This window comes from Oreochromis niloticus, linkage group LG3 (assembly GCF_001858045.2).
Source record: "Oreochromis niloticus isolate F11D_XX linkage group LG3, O_niloticus_UMD_NMBU, whole genome shotgun sequence".
Taxonomy (NCBI): Eukaryota; Metazoa; Chordata; class Actinopteri; order Cichliformes; family Cichlidae; genus Oreochromis; species Oreochromis niloticus.
In genome coordinates, this window is record NC_031967.2 from 68187577 (window position 1) to 68205139 (window position 17563).

General features: G+C 39.1%; 1 long non-coding RNA gene across 1 annotated transcript; it reads right to left on the reverse strand.

The window, feature by feature from the left end:
* Positions 1–1746: 1746 nt before the first annotated feature.
* LOC112846108 (uncharacterized) lies at positions 1747–10441 on the reverse strand. Its single transcript, XR_003218939.1, has 3 exons — positions 10316–10441; positions 5263–5358; positions 1747–1799 (listed from the first exon to the last, which is right to left on the reverse strand). It is a non-coding gene; the product is annotated as an uncharacterized LOC112846108 (long non-coding RNA).
* Positions 10442–17563: the final 7122 nt, after the last annotated feature.

Below are 17563 nucleotides of genomic sequence, written 5' to 3' on the forward strand. Positions count from 1 at the left end.
TAAAGTAGTTATAACTGCACCTGTAATAAACATGTTAATATTTGATTATGATAACCCCTATAATATAAATTATAACATAATGCCAGCAGCTTCAATAAACACTTTGATGAAATGATAATTAATGCAATGACAAAGATGATGGTTATATAAAATAATCCCTGTAATTCCACACTACACAAGCCAGGAAGTACCAACGACCGAATTTGGTGTATTTTTTTAAATTATTTGAATATATATGAGTGCTTTTGTATAAATATACAAACAATACATATGTGCTTTCAATTGTGTAATTTAAGTGATCTAGGTAGCTCTGGTTTGGAAGTTCAGTTAACGCTAGCAATGTGTTTTGGAGTTTGTACATGCTTTGTCTCTAGGGGCCATCATATATATTTATATGTAAACATATATGAATAAAACCATTTTTTTACACTATTAATTCCTTTTGTGCATAACTTTATATTGTTGTTGATAATAAATTAATTAAAGGAACAAAATAACCTGAAGTGCCAGTTGGGAGCCAGCTCTTTTCAGTGAGCCGAGCCAAAAGAGCCGGTTCTCTAAAAAGAGACGGAATTCCCATCACTACAAACGAGTCAAAGTTACGCTTTATGCTTCAGAAATTGGCGCCTCTCTGCAGCAAGATAAAGCAGCTGCGCCAGTCATGTGATTTCTCTTCAAGCGATAGACGCATTGATGTGAGGTTTCACTTTTAAGCTGTGTCCCAATCAGGGGACCGCACGCTTCGTAGTACATGCACTTCGCGGACTACGTGAGGTGGGTAACCTGAAGTGTGAGAAGGGGGGAAGTGAGAGCCTTGTGAAAAGGGATGGTCTAGTCGTCGTCGTGCTGCTGCTCAGGTTGCCTAGCAACCATGATACTAACCGCGAGAAATGTTTCATACAGCTTTGCTTCACAGAAATGAAGGAGAATTTTTTTTTAATTCTTTTGTTTTTTTTATGAAATCACTTTGATTTGTTGAGTATCTGAGGCTGAGACCACGGGACTGTACAAAACTTGACTGTTGGGCTTCATTTCTGTACTGAACAGTCATTTTAAGATTAGCTAGTAAACAACCATTAGCTAATGCTGTTCATGAGACTAAAGTCATCTTACTTTGGTAATGTAAGTGTAATAATGCCAATACTATAGTTATATTATTATGATTTATCAAGCTTGAACTCCTTGTCAAATACTGAGCTTCAGTAAAGATTCAAGTTGCATTTATTTATATTTCCTGTCACCTTAAATCTTCACTCAAAGACAAGTGTCTTTGACAGTGTATATACATATGTTATATTATATATACGAGATAAATATTGTTATTTTGTTATGTTGGCATTACTAAATTTGGCTCAATGCTTACATATATGTGTAAAAATAAAATGTACGAGCTGTGATAACTGTGTCTGATAGAATGAAGAGTAGACTGATATATGAAATATTCCTTTATTGGGTGAGAAAATCAGACCATGTCATAACTGCTTTAAGTCACACAGAATAGATATCAGAGCCTTAAACAGGCTGACTTCTGCTAAATGGGTCAAACTGGGCAGAAAGTCTACAAACACATAACATCCTTATAGAATATGATGTAACACTATAGATCAACTTGCCTTTTAATATATAAAGCATATAAACAATTACAGCAATATGATGCAACAAACACAGCAGTGCTACTAATCCAAAATACTCAAAGTTTCATAGAAGCCTCACAGATGATGTGCAGCAGTGGGTCCCTCAGTCTGTCCTCACTCTGGACACTTGCAGTTGTCACACATGGAAATCAAATGTGTGATAAACTGCAGGATTCAAACACAAGTGTAACTTATAAATACATGTTTATACTTTTATTCCACAATCAGAAAGAAAGAAACAGAGAGAGAGTGCAGGACAGACAGACAGGTGACAGTCTCAGGTGTATACACTGCTACAAAACAGCACAAGAGAAGGAGGATTTAGTGTTTGTGTTATTACGAGTGCTAAACAAGAAGAGTTCCAGATGGTCCAGTGGACACATGTGTGACTCCTGAGGAGGGATATTACCAGTATTGGGCAAGTTACTTTGAAAAAGTAATTCAATTATAGTTACTAGTTACTTCTTCAAAAAAGTAACTGAGTTAGTAACTGAGTTACAATATTCTAAAAGTAATTAATTACTTGAAAAGTAACTATTGCGTTACTTTAAAAAAAAAAAAAAAGTTTAACCCTCTGGGGTCCAGGGTATAATTGGCCATTTTTTACTACTTTTGATTTTCCCTCCACATTTTACCTTTAAAAACTATTTACTTTGACTTGTTTGGTATCATTCTTTTCAGCACAACCTCACGTGCCTGAATTTACAGTCATGTTTTCATTTTGACATACTGTATTAACAATTGATCTAAAAATCAGACAAAAACCATAAAATCAGAGTAGAAAAAGTTATATTTTTACTGTAACAACCACAAACATCTTTAATGAATCATATTTCATAACTTTAAATGCAAATATAAACTGTCAATTTCAAAATCCTATGCACAAGTTTTGCAAACAACAAAGTTATTTGCATCCATTTACCTTTTACCCTTTTTTAAAATAACCATTTCAAACTATTTACAGAACAATCAGCTGTTCTTCAATAAGATGCCACACAAATTATTTGTGCCACTCCAAAAAAAATCATTTCTGTCCACTATAAAGGAGAACATCACAGCCTGATACCTGCAGGTCTGACAGCAGCAGGTGTATCACTCCTGTTTCTACCTGGAGACAGCAGTCGCCTCATTGTTCTAACACACAACACAAAACTATCCACAACACTACACACTAACTACACAAGACAACACATTAACTACACACTCCAAACACGCTAAACGTCGCAAATCTCTCACGTCTCAAAACTCGCTCTCTCTTTCTCTGCTCTCTCTCTCTCTCTCGCCGTCACTCCTAAAACTTCCCCTGTTTTGTTTTGTTTTGTTGCTCATAAGCAGAGTGTTTGCTAGCGCTAACGAAACTATTGAGGAAGACACGCCGCGTATATATTGTTTATCATGACTCTAGTTTTACGTGGCCTATCGACAATATTTATAAACTGGTATGTATCACCTTGTTGCTTTGTCTTTAAGTGGTCATGTGATTGGCTTACCACGACTACTTTATTCTTCCTCAGTCAAACAGCAGCACTCATGCAATTGTTTTGCCCCCTTAGCTCCAGGTGTTGTGCTAGATGTAATATTATCTACAGCTACTTTTAGTACCACTGATATTCATTTAGACTCCTTTACTCCAATTGATCTTATGAGTTAACTTCAATAATTACTTCCTCCAAACCATCAACGTGTCTTTTAGACCCCATTCCTACAAAACTGCTCAAAGAAGTCCTGCCATTAATTAATGCTTCAATCTTAAATATGATCAACCTATCTCTAATAATCGCCTATGTACCACAGGCCTTCAAGGTGGCTGTAGTTAAACCTTTACTCAAAAAGCCATCTCTAGACCCAGCTGTCTTAGCTAATTATAGGCCAATCTCCAACCTTTGTTCAAGTAAATGGAGAGTCCTCTTCACACACTAAGGTCAATTATGGTGTTCCACAGGGTTCAGTGCTAGGACCAATTCTGTTTACATTATACATGCTTCCCTTAGGCAGCATCATTAGAAGACATAGTATGCATTTTCACTGCTATGCAGATGACACACAGCTCTATCTATCCATGAAACCAGGTAACACACACCAATTACTTAAACTGCAGGAATGTCTTAAAGACATAAAGACCTGGATGGCCGCTAACTTTCTGCTTCTTAATTCAGATAAAACTGAGGTTATTGTACTCGGCCCTGAAAATCTTAGAAATATGGTATCTAAGCAGATCCTTACTCTGGATGGCATTACCTTGGCCTCCAGTAACACTGTGAGAAACCTTGGAGTCATTTTTGACCAGGACATGTCCTTCAACGCACATATTAAACAAATATGTAAGACTGCTTTCTTCCATTTGCGCAACATCTCTAAAATTAGAAACATCCTGTCTCAGAGTGATGCTGAAAAACTAGTTCATGCATTCATTTCTTCCAGGCTGGACTACTGTAATTCTTTATTATCAGGATGTCCTAAAAACTCTCTGAAAAGCCTTCAGTTAATCCAAAATGCTGCAGCAAGAGTACTGACAGGGACTAGAAAGAGAGAGCATATTTCTCCTGTTTTGGCTTCCCTTCATTGGCTTGTTGTTAAATCCAGAATTGAATTCAAAATCCTGCTCCTCACATACAAGGTCTTAAATAATCAGGCCCCATCTTATCTTAATGACCTTGTAGTACCATATCACCCTATTAGAGCACTTTGCTCTCACACTGCAGGCCTACTTGTTGTTCCTAGAGTATTTAAAAGTAGAATGGGAGGCAGAGCCTTCAGTTTTCAGGCCCCTCTTCTGTGGAACCAGCTTTCAGTTTGGATCTGGGAGACAGACACTATCTCTACTTTCAAGATTAGGCTTTAAACCTTCCTTTTTGCTAAAGCATATAGTTAGGGCTGGACCAGGTGACCCTGAATCCTTCCTTAGTTATGCTGCAATAGACGTAGGTTGCCGGGGATTTCCCATGATGCATTGAGTGTTTCCTTTCCAGTCACCTTTCTCACTCACAATGTGTTAATAGACCTCTCTGCATTGAGTCATAGCTATTATTAATCTCTGTCTCTCTTCCACAGCATGTCTTTATCCTGTCTTCCTTCTCTCGCCCCAACCAGTCAGAGCAGATGGCCCCGCCCCTCCCTGAGCCTGGTTCTGCCGGAGGTTTCTTCCTGTTAAAAGGGAGTTTTTCCTTCCCACTGTCGCCAAAGTGCTTGCTTCATCTGCTCTACACTACCCAACTCACTGGACCCTCTACAATTCACATACCGCCACAACAGGCCCGCTGATGACGCCATGGCCCTGACAGTACATAAGTTCCCACTGTAAACCTTAACCAAAGATCGTAGAAGCAAATTTAACCACTCAGCAGTCAAACTGCTAAAACCTGTCCGACATATGGGTGAAGCTCTGTGCAATAAAGCTTAATCAAAATATCAAACAAACCAAACAGAAACTTTCAGACCTGAAAAAACTGACAAAAAAGCAAGCAGTCTCCAAAAGGGAATCAGTCTCCACAGACAATCACGTTGTCCAACGCAGTAATCTAACAAAACAACAAGTAAATTGACCAACATCTTTAATATGATAACAAGGAGCTGAAATTATCCTAACCTCCTCCTTGACATCCCCCCCTTGAAGAAAACACAACATTACCTCTGCTTCGTCTGATTGGTTATTGTTGATGACTGAATGTTTTGATGTTGTACATGACATGAGTGATGACGTCGTCTTCTCCAGGTTCTTCTTGATCTGATGAAATGGTTCAACATAAAAAATTGTTAAATTAAATATTGAAGCGAGATCGATCAACTGTAGACCAGACAACAAACAACGGAGGCCCAGAAAAGTGCAATCAAACGATGAGTTTATTGACAACGGAGAACAACCGTCAGCATATGGCTTATTTGCTCTGACAAAAATACACTGAGTTCTGGTTTTATAGCATAGAGGATCACACCCCCACATACACGTCAATACAGGTCAAAAATACATTATGTCCAGTCATTGTTTACAGACAAGGGTACATCTTGTACATCTCTAATAACTATGAACAGACATATAACTTCTCTTTTTGATAACACCTTTCTTTTAAGGTAATAACTTCAAGCTTCAGGGCCTCTAAGGGCTAATAATGGACCCTCGTCCTCAATCACTAAGTAGACTGAATTGGCGCAGGTCTCAAATAAGAAGCAGAAGACACTTGGGCCTTCGCTCAGGCCTGCTACTAGATTTATGTGTATTGTAAGCATGCATGCAATTAACCTGCTATGTTCTCATCTTCCCTCAACATGTATCACCTGGACACTCTCACCAGTGAAGCTTAAAACCCTCTTGGATAGAACATCAACTCTAAACAAGCACAGTTATGCATTGTGTATAGAATGAACTCAACCTGTGAATAGAATGAATGTGATGACAAACATATTCAATGCAATATGAACCCTGTAAACAATATTACTGATAAAATAATACTGTAGAACATGTTATTAATGCATTTATCATAAGGCAGAGTATATGGCAGCAATAAAAGAATCTCTACATCCCAACAATATCTAAACAGAGATTACATTTAAGAAAGCCCAGACACTGTGCTCCAGACATCACAGAGTTATGTACTCTGTTAAACTGAGATCCATTGAGCATGGAGCAACATATGCCTGACTTAGCCAGTATGCGCTGTACATGTGTAGTTGTAAGATTGTAACCCCCTTGTACTGGAGACGTGTGTTTGGTCATTGAGAAGAGGTCATTTCTACATCTCTGCTAGTGCTGATTTGCCTATGTTCTGCCCCTCTCGTTATGACCCACACAGTGGGATTCGGTACCTCTGAACTTGCTAATCAGATGTCTGGGCAAAACTGCTTTCCTCTGAAAATCTGCAGCTTTATTTCTCTTTGTGCTACCTTTCCTGGCATTTGGTAAATTGTCTGTTCAGTCTGCCTCTTTACACCTCTCGTGACAATAAATGTCTTGCTAATTACAACTGCAGACAAAAGAATGGCACGGACACGCAGCTTTCACTCTCACTCATCTGTATTGAGTGAAGGAGGCGGCGTGCAAATCCACCTATTGGAGCCCTGAGGCATTACCAATGGATCAACGCACAATCAAACCAGGCAAAACCTTCACTACGTATCTCCCTCTACATTCCCACTGCATATTCAATTGAAAAACAGTCAAAACAACAAATAAAACAATAAGGCATGAAATATAAGGAACTGAGATGTACAACTCCAACACTAATCAAATTTATGATGCACCACACAGTCACAACACACCTAATTGTATGAGAGGCACATTGTGAGATGGACCTTTGAGATAACAGTGGACCTAAAAACTGGAACTGACTGACATCCATCCATCCATCCTCATCCGCTCTATCCGAGGTCGGGTTGCGGGGGCAGCAGCCTAAGCAGAGAAGCCCAGACCTCCCTCTCCCCAGCCACCTCCTCCAGCTCATCCGGGGGAACACCAAGGCGTTCCCAGGCCAGCCGAGAGATATAATCTCTCCAGCGCGTCCTGGGTCTGCCCCGGGGCCTCCTCCTGGTGGGACATGCCCGACTGACATATACATCAAAAATACCCATAATTCTGGCTCACTAAAGCAAAAAAAATATTTAATATATTTAATAATTATATTTTAAGTATATTAAATAATATACTTAAAATATTTTCTTTTTTTTTTCTTTTTACAAAAACAAGATCATCTGTTTTAATGCTGAACAAGATCCACAAACTGAGCAGAGAAAACAGGATGTGTTGTTGGTTTGATATACATGTGAAATTCAGAAGGAAGGGACCGACCACTGAGCTGTGAGCTTTGACCTTTAGGATGAAGGCTCAACATGTCAGAAATATCACAGAAACTATGAAATTATTAGATCCAACAATCAGATTTAGAATTTAAATAACGATACTGAGACAGAAATTAAAAAGTTGGACTCACACAAATGAGCCCCTCCCGAATGGCTGAACTTCTCACCCTCTCTAAGGGAGAGACCAGCCACCCTTTGGAGGAAGCCCATTTCCGCCGCTTGTATTCGTGAACTTGTTCTTTTGGTCACTACCCACAGCTTGCGACCATAGGTGAGGGTAGGGGTGTAGTTTGACTGCACTTGGCTACGCCTAGAAATTCTGTCCATAGAAATTTTGAACAGAATCTGTGACAAAGGGCAGCCCTGGCGGGAACAAGTCAGAGTTACTGCTGGCTATGCGGACCAAGCTCTTGCAACGGTCGTATAAGGATTGAATGGGCCGTAGCAATTGGCCAGACACCCCATACTCTCGGCGGCGCCCCCCCCCCCCCCCAGGACCCCCGAGAGACACAGTCAAATGCCTTCTGCAAGTCCACAAAGCACAGTTTGGTTGGGCAAACTCCCATGCATCCTTGAGTATCCTTGAGAGGATAAAGAGCTGGTCCAGTGTTCCATGACCAGGACGAAAACCGCATTGTTACTCCTGTATTAGAGTTTTGACTAACGGACAGACACTCCTCTCGAGCACCCTGGCATAGACTTTCCCAGGGATGCTGAGGAGTGTGATTCCCCTGTAGCTGGAACACACCCTCCAGTCCCCTTTGTTAAAGATGGGGACCACCACCCCAGTCTGCTAGTCCAGGGTTACTGCCCCTGAACTTCACGCGACATTGCAGAGACGTGTCAACCAAGACAGCCCTACGACATCCAGGGGTGTGCAGGTAGAACACCGCTTTCCCCTCCTGAGTCACCTGACGGTTTGCCAGAATCTCTTTGAGGCAGTCCGGAAGTCTTTTTCCATGGTCTCTCTGAACTCCTCCCACACCCGAGTTTTTGCTTCCACCACCGCCCGTGCCGCATTCCACTTGGCCTGTCAGTACCTATTAGCTTCCCCACAGGCTAACCAAGCCCGGTAGGACGACTCCTTCAGCTTTGTGGCTTCCCTCACCTCTGATGTCCACCATTAGGTTCGGGGATTACCACCACAACAGGCACCAACTATCTTGCGGCCACAGCTCATTGCAGCAGCTTGGGCAATGGAGGTGCTGAACATGATCCATTTGGACTCAATGTCCCCAGTCTCCCTTGGAATGCGGCTGAAGCTCTGCCGGAGGTGTGAGTTGAAGATCTCGTGGTCCAGGGCCTCTGCTAGACATTCCCAGCACACCCTCACTTTAAGTTTGAGCGTGCCAGGTCTGTCCAGCATCCTCCCTCGCCACTTGAGACAATAAGCCACCAGGTGGTGATCAGTTGACAGCTCAGTCCCCCCACCCCCTTCTTTTTTTTCTTTTTTTTTAAAGTTGTCTAAAGGCAAAGAAAGATGCCCCACTCTTTACCTGAGTGTCCAAAACATATGGCCTCAGGTCTGGTGATACGATTACAAAATTGATCATCGACCTGTGGCCTAGAGTGTCCTGGTGCTACGTGCACTTATGGACACTCTTATGTTTGAACATGGTGTTCGTTAAGGCCAAACTGTGGTTTGCACAGAAGACCAGTACTGAAGAAATGTAAACTTTTTAAAATTATGGGAAATTGTAAAGCTATCAAATTTTAAACTTCGGTAACTTTGCTCTACTTCACTTCAGCAGCATCAGGTAATGTTTACATGTTGATTCATAGTTCAGTTTTTGTTCGACTGCAAAATATTTTTAAGGTTATCTGCTATAAAAAGGCATCTGCTGTGATGCTCACACCTCTGATAGTCTCACTAGTGTCAGCTTTCTTTTGATGGATATAGAAATCTGGATGTGTACTGATAAATGATCAGAATTATGATATTTCTGACTGAGGCCAAATTTCCCCGAATCAAATAGATTCTAGAAATCAGTGACGATACCCAGCCCTAGAATCAACTTATTTTCTGTGTTTAGAGTTTGGAGAAATGTTTCACCAAATGGTGTCTACGTGTTCTTCCTGTGTTTAAAATTAACAACCTGGTGTTGAAACACCTGCAGCTGAAGTGTTTTCTTTCTATCAGAAACAGGATGCTGGACGACTGCAGAGCTGTTAGCTTCAGTTAACCGCAGACCACAAACACACAGTCCAGCTCACAGTGAACAACACTCACTACGCATAGTTTTAAAGACATTTAACCATACTAATTAAATTTTACATAAAGGAAACTCATGCAAAAAAAAAAAAAAGCATACATTTAAATATCGGGATTACATTTTCTGAACCTCCCTCATGTGCCCCATAATGTCCTCATAATCACTCATATTATCAGTTAGCATGAACTGTCTTCATGAATTAAATCTGATTCTGTCTTCATACTAAACTACCAAACTCAGGTGTTTGATGAGAAATGTCCTTATAATCCAAACTATGCTCATGATTCAAATTTTCCCAGTTTTTTTTAAAAAATACCATCACTCCACTGTAAACATTCACCAAGGTCCTTAGAAGCAGATTTTACCACTCAGCAGTCAAACTACTAAAACCTGTCCAACATATGGGTGAAGCTCTGTGCAATCAAGCTTAATCAAAATATCAAACAAACCAAACAGAAACTTCCAGAGCCGAAGAATGAACTAGGGAGAAAAAAAAGAAATACAAATAATAATAAAAAATGCAGTTCCTCTAATGTCCACTTGAGGCTACAAAAGTGAATGAGTCTCCACAGACAGCCACGTTGTCCAACAAAACAACAAGTACACTGACCTTCATCTTTACTACGATAACAGAGCCGAAACTGTCCAAACCTCACCATGGAGAAAACGCTACATTACCTCTGCTTCGTCTGATTGGTTGTTGTTGATGATTTATTGTTTTGATGTTGTACTTGACATGAGTGATGATTTCATCTTCTCCAGATTCTACAATCACTTTGTCCCTGATTCAAACTCATGATCAGTATGATCAGTCTATTGAGTAAAAAGCTTTTGTGTAAAATAATTAAAATTGGTTTAAAACTAATGTAGCCAAAATATAGCACATAGTAGAGCCATTGTCTTTAACACGTCTGCCAAGTGGGCTCATTTTGACCCCATCCTCCAATAACAGCAATCCAAAGAAGTATTTTCTTCTAGATGTAAAGTAAATAAAGTTCTTATTATAGTTGTCATTCTAATTTGAAGTAGAATTTGACAATCCATATTTAACCCTCTGGTCTCTATGCTGACCATTTGCGTTCCCCTGTTGCTCTGCACAGCCAGCCACATAATCCCCCTCCCCCTCCCAGTGATTGTCCATAGGTGACGTCTTCCCAATTACTGCAGATACAATAGTATTGGTAAAGGAATAGTATTAGACAGCTGCTATAAAAATTTTTTATTTATTCTTGTTTATGAACAAAATAAGTTCTAACCTTTACAAACATCAGAAGCTTTTCACAGTTTTTTTTCCCACTTCTTTAACACCTCTGCAGAGAAACACTAACAGATGACAAAGACCTGCGTGATGTTTGTGTGAAAACTGAAGGTGAGCAACTACAAAACTGCTATCTTCTCTCAATGCAAAGTGACACATTTCACCACAGAGCACAAAGCAAACGTATTCTAACAACAAGCAGACTATTCTTAGCCAAACTAGCCAAAAAGATGGCTTCCTACTATAGTTAATTGAATCATTAAGCGTGTGCTGTGGATTGTCATGCAGAAGTTTAAAGTCAAAATGATTCATTGTATCAGAGGTCTGTTCAGTTTGTCTTGTTATACGTCTCAAGGTAACACACAGGCATTAATTAAAAAACCACAATATGAGCTGTTATTTTTTTGGGGGGGAGGGGTGTCATTCATTTCATTGCCGATTACACCACTCTTTTGGAACATTTTAGATTTATTATAGCAGTTGTCTATGTGATGAGAGAACATGTAATGATAATATCTGAGAAATCTTTTGAAAAAAAAAATGAATACAAAGTTGTAACACCAGGAAGTAAATAAAAAGAGGTCATAAAGTATGAAGTGGAATAAATAACGATGGCTCATTCAGCAACAACAAGCTGCATCTCCTGTTTATAGGACAGATGTATAGTTGTCCATGGATGCTACCTGGTGCCTGTAACCATGATACATTCAAATAACCTGATTTAGAATAAATAACAACTTTTGTCCAACAGCATACTACTAAGGTGTACATAAGTAGCTGGTGTCAGGCCATGTTTTAAGTCTTTCTGGTATCTGGAATATACATTTTCCACTTTTTTTAGCACCAATTTTTTTAATTCTTCTTATTAAAGCAGTTTTATTGTGTTTCAGTTTACTGATCATCCACTTCAACAGCATCACTTTTAACTGAGTTTTCTAACTCTTATTAAAACAGATGAAGTGATTATAATTGGAGGTCTTAATGTGTACACAGATGAATCCCATCAGCTGCTTAACCATGGACCTTCTTGATATCATAATATTTAAGCAACATGTTTGCAGTGGTGAAACACTGGATCTTGAAGCAACTTATTTTTTGTTAAAAGTCATGCCAACTATTTGTCCTACAGTAAATATTAGAGATTTTTCATTAACTTCTGAATCTGTTCTTCTTTTAACCCCTACGACCCAAACTATTTCATAGCATGCATTTTTAAATTCTTTGCTATTTGGGCTGTTTGGGACCAGATGAATGTATTTAAAAACACAACAAAGAATTACCAAATTTTTTGTTTTGTTTTTTGAGCTGATTTTTGATTCTGAGAAAAATTAGATCCACATATGAGGACATTTGTTTTAAACTTCGATGGAACATTAAAATGTCCTCATAAGGGGATATCAGGCCCTTGTAGAGCAAAACTGTGTATGTTGGTCTAGATATCCCAAAATGTGATGTCTACATATGTGGACGCCAGGTCCTATGGGGGTTAAACAAAGAAAAGCTAGATGCTGCTGCTCAAGGAAGATGGGGAAAGCCTGACTGAAGAGTCTGACTGGACCATGTTCTGCATCTCCATTGCTAAGTTGGCTGTTCCCTTGGAGGGTTTGAGACCTTGGAATAACTCAAGCCACAGTGGAAAGATACTCTCCCAGAGAAATTATGTCTCTCAGCTGGTTTGGCAAGTCATTGGAATTCCCTTACAAGAGTTAAAGAAGGTGGCTTGGGAGACCGAAGTCTAGGCATCTTTGAAGCCTGGACTAAGATAAGTATGAGAAAATGGATGAATGTAAATAAATGGTTGCATGTATGAATTCTCTTGTTTAAACATAATTATAATTGTTCATTTTCATTTACTGAATTTTGTTACTTAAACCAGTGGTTCCCAAACTTTTTTGCTGGGCCCCCCTTTGTTCTACAAGAAAAATGTCCCGTCCCCCCCGCGCGTGCACACGCACAAACACATCCTCCAACCACACACGCCCATATTTTGCTCCATTGCGGTTTATTTCACACCTCAAACATTTAGTAAACAATTGAGCAAATACAAGTAATCTGCAATAAATTACAGGTAGTAAGAAAATAAACTAGTAACTCTTTTGCACTACGTCTGCACCTACACGGGTATTTTTGAAAACGCAGCTGTTTCGTCCACACGTAAACGGCTTTTCGAATCACCGAAAACAGATTTTTTAAAACTCCTTTTTTGCGTTTACATGTGGATGAGGAACACAGAGTTCATCACGCAATGTCAAAGGTATATGCTTTTTTCTTTTTTTCATGTCACGCTGTGCGCCATGTTATTGTTTACATGAGATGAATTGCAAAATATCAGATAGAGACAAAATACTGTTAATCTGATTGTCTGCAGGTTTTACACGCTTACATATACACGCAGTTACTGTCCTATGGGCAGAAATCTGTGCCCATAGGACAGTAACATGGAAGAAGGAAAGAAGTTGGAAAGGACTACTACAAATAAACCCAATGCCTAACAACGAAAAATGTAAAATAAGAACAATAATAATAATAAAGATAAAAGATGAAGTAACAAGTTTTTTGTTTTTTTGTTTATTCCAAATGATCATCCAGATGTCTGTGACATGTGATGACAAACACCATAATGGAAGGCCTTTGTCATCACATGCTTAAACTCATCATATATTTTTGCATATGCTGAACAGGCAGTCAGACATGCTGTAACTGTGGGGTAGAAAACTGCATGAACACCATACAGCAGGGGTCTCAAACTCCAGTCCTCGAGGGCATGGAAAAGTTGCATGACACCGGCCCTCGAGGACTGGAGTTTGAGACCCCTGTCATACGGAATATGACAGGTGTGGTTGAACTGCATGAAGACTCTGAAGTTTCTCTTCTCTTCTGGCAGGACAGGAATGTAGCCTTGTCCTGTGAGCCACTGTAAGGATGTACTTAGAGTAGAACTGGACTGTCACCGGCCTCAGGCTCTTCACCTTTTCAAAGACAAAGCAGTCATTTAGATAAAATATTAGATATTGTTTACCTGTAAATGCACAAAGAGAATTTAGAAATGTAATTATTGTCAAGAGTGAACAAGCACTGATAGTGTAATCTACAGCTGTGGCCAAACGTTTAGAGAATGAGAAGTGTTGTTTGTTTATTTACAAAGTTTGCTGTTTCAGTGATAGTTGTATATCATATTATATCACTTTAAACAGGTGATCCAGTAATGCTGCACTAATGAATTAGACTAACTACTCACTTCAGCTAAAGTTATTAAGTTAGCTAAAGAGTTGGGATGCTGTGTAAGACATAAATAAAGCTAAAACACTAAGGTTTGGACACCGTTTTGCATGTTTCCCTACTGTAGGGGTCTCTGCAAGCATACAGAGGGGGTACTCTGAGAGGGTACACGATGACAACTCGATCATATTTGTTTGTCAAAGCTGAATCCAGGGCAAACTACGCTAAATTAGCGTTTTTAGCTAGCAGCTACAATAAGCATAAAGGTTACTGTACGGCTATCATTTGTTAACATGACGCTTGTTCTTATACATGTAATACATTTATTACCAACCTGAGAGTTTATCCGCTGGTCATTCGACATGACGAATGACTTCTGAAGTCTTAATTCAGCTCAAGACGCTGTAGATTCCGTCAGTAACACTTATCAGTCCACTAGTAAAATGTAGTTCTATTAATCTGCGCTTGAACCGGAACCGGATGTAAGTTCCAAAAAACTGAATTTTGGAACTGAAATTGAATTGTAGAACTGAAACTGAATGGTGAGAAGTGAAACTGAAATTATTCGAGAGCTGAATTTTTAAAGGATAAAATGCAGTTTCAAAGCAAATCAATTCATTTTCAAAATATAAAATTCAATTTCAATTTAGACTAATTCAAATTCAGTTTTCAAAAGCTTTTATTCAAGTTACAATTCAGATTCAATCCGAGTAATTCAAATTCAAATTTAACTTATTCAAATTCAAAGGCAGAGGCGTCATGATGTAATTATTTTACATGTAGTTGTTTTTGTTTTTTTCCTGTGTAATAATGTTCAACATTGCTATCAATACATTTTTCAAAAAAAATGCCTCTCTGTGCAAAATGGGTTTAAAAACATAAACAGCTGTGGGATACTGTTTGTCCATGATTTAGACAGGGGGAACAAATCGTGGCAGGATCAGCCTGATATTATTTGTATCCCACTGTAACTTTACTGTATAAAGAGCTAACATCTCCAAAATGTCAGGAGTAGTTAGTCATTACAAGAAGTGTTTGTGAACTAAAAATCAAGAATGTGGGATCCTGTTTGCCCGTGATTTGAAGCAGTGGCGGAGCGGGGGGAGGGGGTGGCTTACTGGGCTTAAGCCCGGGTTGTTTTTTCAGAAGCCCGGGATCTTTTGGAGTGTAATTTTTTCATAGTTAGATACCTGGCTGACAACTGTATAAAACAAAAACCACACACAATATTCACAGCACATAGTGCATACTGTGGGCATTTACGACTGTGTGTAACCCCCCCCCCCAATATTGGTATGATCAGAGCTCAGGCACTAAGCGACTGAGCGAGGGGGCGGGGGGAGCTGCTGCTTGCGAGTGCGCTGTTGGAGAAATGCAGCCAGGCAGACAGAGGAGAACTTAAGTCTGACCAGGTACCAAAGCAAATCATTCGTACTGTACAAATAATGTAAATATGACGGTGTATCACGAAAGATTGATATCAAACTGGTCACTTGACCCATATTACGTTACTTGCTCTTCAAGTGAATCAACAAATGGCGAAGTGAAAAGCTGAACAACAACAATGCCGTTTCTTTAGAGAGTCTTAGCTCACATGTGTGTTTATTTCATATTTTCAGTTGTTTCCCTCCACGGCTAAATAAATCAGTTTCAGTAATGTACTGATATGCAAGAATGGACATAAGGAGCTTCTTTCAAAGAAAAAACTCTGGTAGATGTTATTTTATATATTATGCTTTGTATGTTGTTCAGTATCTTTCTATGCAAAACAAAAGGAATTTCCATACACAGCAGTATATTCACAGCTGAAACCAGATATTTACAGACACTTTATGGAAAACACAACAACATTTTTTTTTACTGTACAACATCAATTTAGAGTAAACTTGTTTTGTTTTAGATAAATAAATATTGAAATATCTTTTGAATTAGTTAAATGTCAGAATAAAAAGAGGGAGCTGTCTATTTTTATCACTTTCAACAAATGTAGGAGTACATATACACTAAGTTTATTGTTAATTAATAAGAAAACTCCAGACGATTCCATTCTGAGCTTAAGAAGCTTCTGATAGGTTAGTAGAGTCCATGTGAGTAAATTGGTGGCACAGCTGTGGCTGCATATAAGGCAAAACACAGAGCCTGTTTCTTTGACATGGGAAAATCAAGAGATGTCAACCAAAACACCAGGAAAAGAATTGTGGAGCTCCATAAGTGTGGATCAGTTTTGAATACAATTTGGTGCCATTTACAATTAAGAAATAAAGAAAGTTTCTCTCTTTACTCTTAAAGTTAACAAATATGTTTTTTATATTTATCAATCTAAAAGTTGTATGTAAATATCTGGTTTCAACTGTATATTTGATGATGTTGGTGTTTGGTTTGATTGTCAGCACAAAGAGAGAGCGAGAGGAACAGAGAGGGAGAGAGAGGAGCACAGATGGAGAATGAGGACAGAACAGAGATGGAACAAGAGCAGGTGAGACACACATGTTAGTCAAATGGTTGTTTACCAAAAGTATCACCGTATCATAGGGACTCATGTATCTCGTACCTAGTGTTTCTTTTTAGGTTTGTTATTTTTCAATTTCTATATTTATTAAGTTATGCAGGCTTGTTTGCACAACAAGGCTAAATAATTATATAAACTTTTCTGAATCTAAATAGTGGACTTTGGTAGAATTAAAAAAATAAGTGTAGTGCAGGTCTATGATGATTTACTATCATCTAGTTTTGATTCTGGTTCTGTCTTGGTTAAGTCCTAAGTAGTCCTGATTTTGAATTGTTGTAGTCCTGTTTTAATTCTGGATCATTTCTGGGTCTGGTTGACCCCCCCCCCGAATCCCACATGCATACTACCCTTTAGGACTAAGCCCTGGGTGTTTCAAATGTCTGCCTCCGCCTCTGATTTGAAGAGCCCAGCCCGTGCTCCTGACGAAGAGAAGAGCAATTATGCAGGGGAGAGCTACCTTGGCACTTGTGCAGGTGAAACCAAAGGGAAGATATGCTTCACCATATTTTCTAGTCTTTGGCTTAGAATGAAGTTGGTTTCATCTCCTGCTTTGCGTTTCTGTGGCCGCCCATGCTAGCAGTGTCTAAGCGTTTTGGCGAAACGCTTGGACACTGCGAACACTCCCTCTGGCACTCCAGTATCAACACCCAACCCAACATAACCTAATAGACCTACACCTTGTATAGGGTTCCACTTTTGGGGTGGGTGAGGAAGGATCCCCTATAAAACTCTAGCACTTGTGGAGTTACCTGCTGTGGTACCCCCTTGTAACAAGGGAAGTGGTAAAGTAGCTTTTAATTGTATCTCCTTTACAAAAAAAACAAAACAAAAAACCTGATCACTAAAATATTTAAGTTTACAAAAAAAAAAGATCTAACCACAAATCCCCCCCCAAAAGCAAAACAAATTAACATATAGGATAAAATGGATTAAAAAAAAG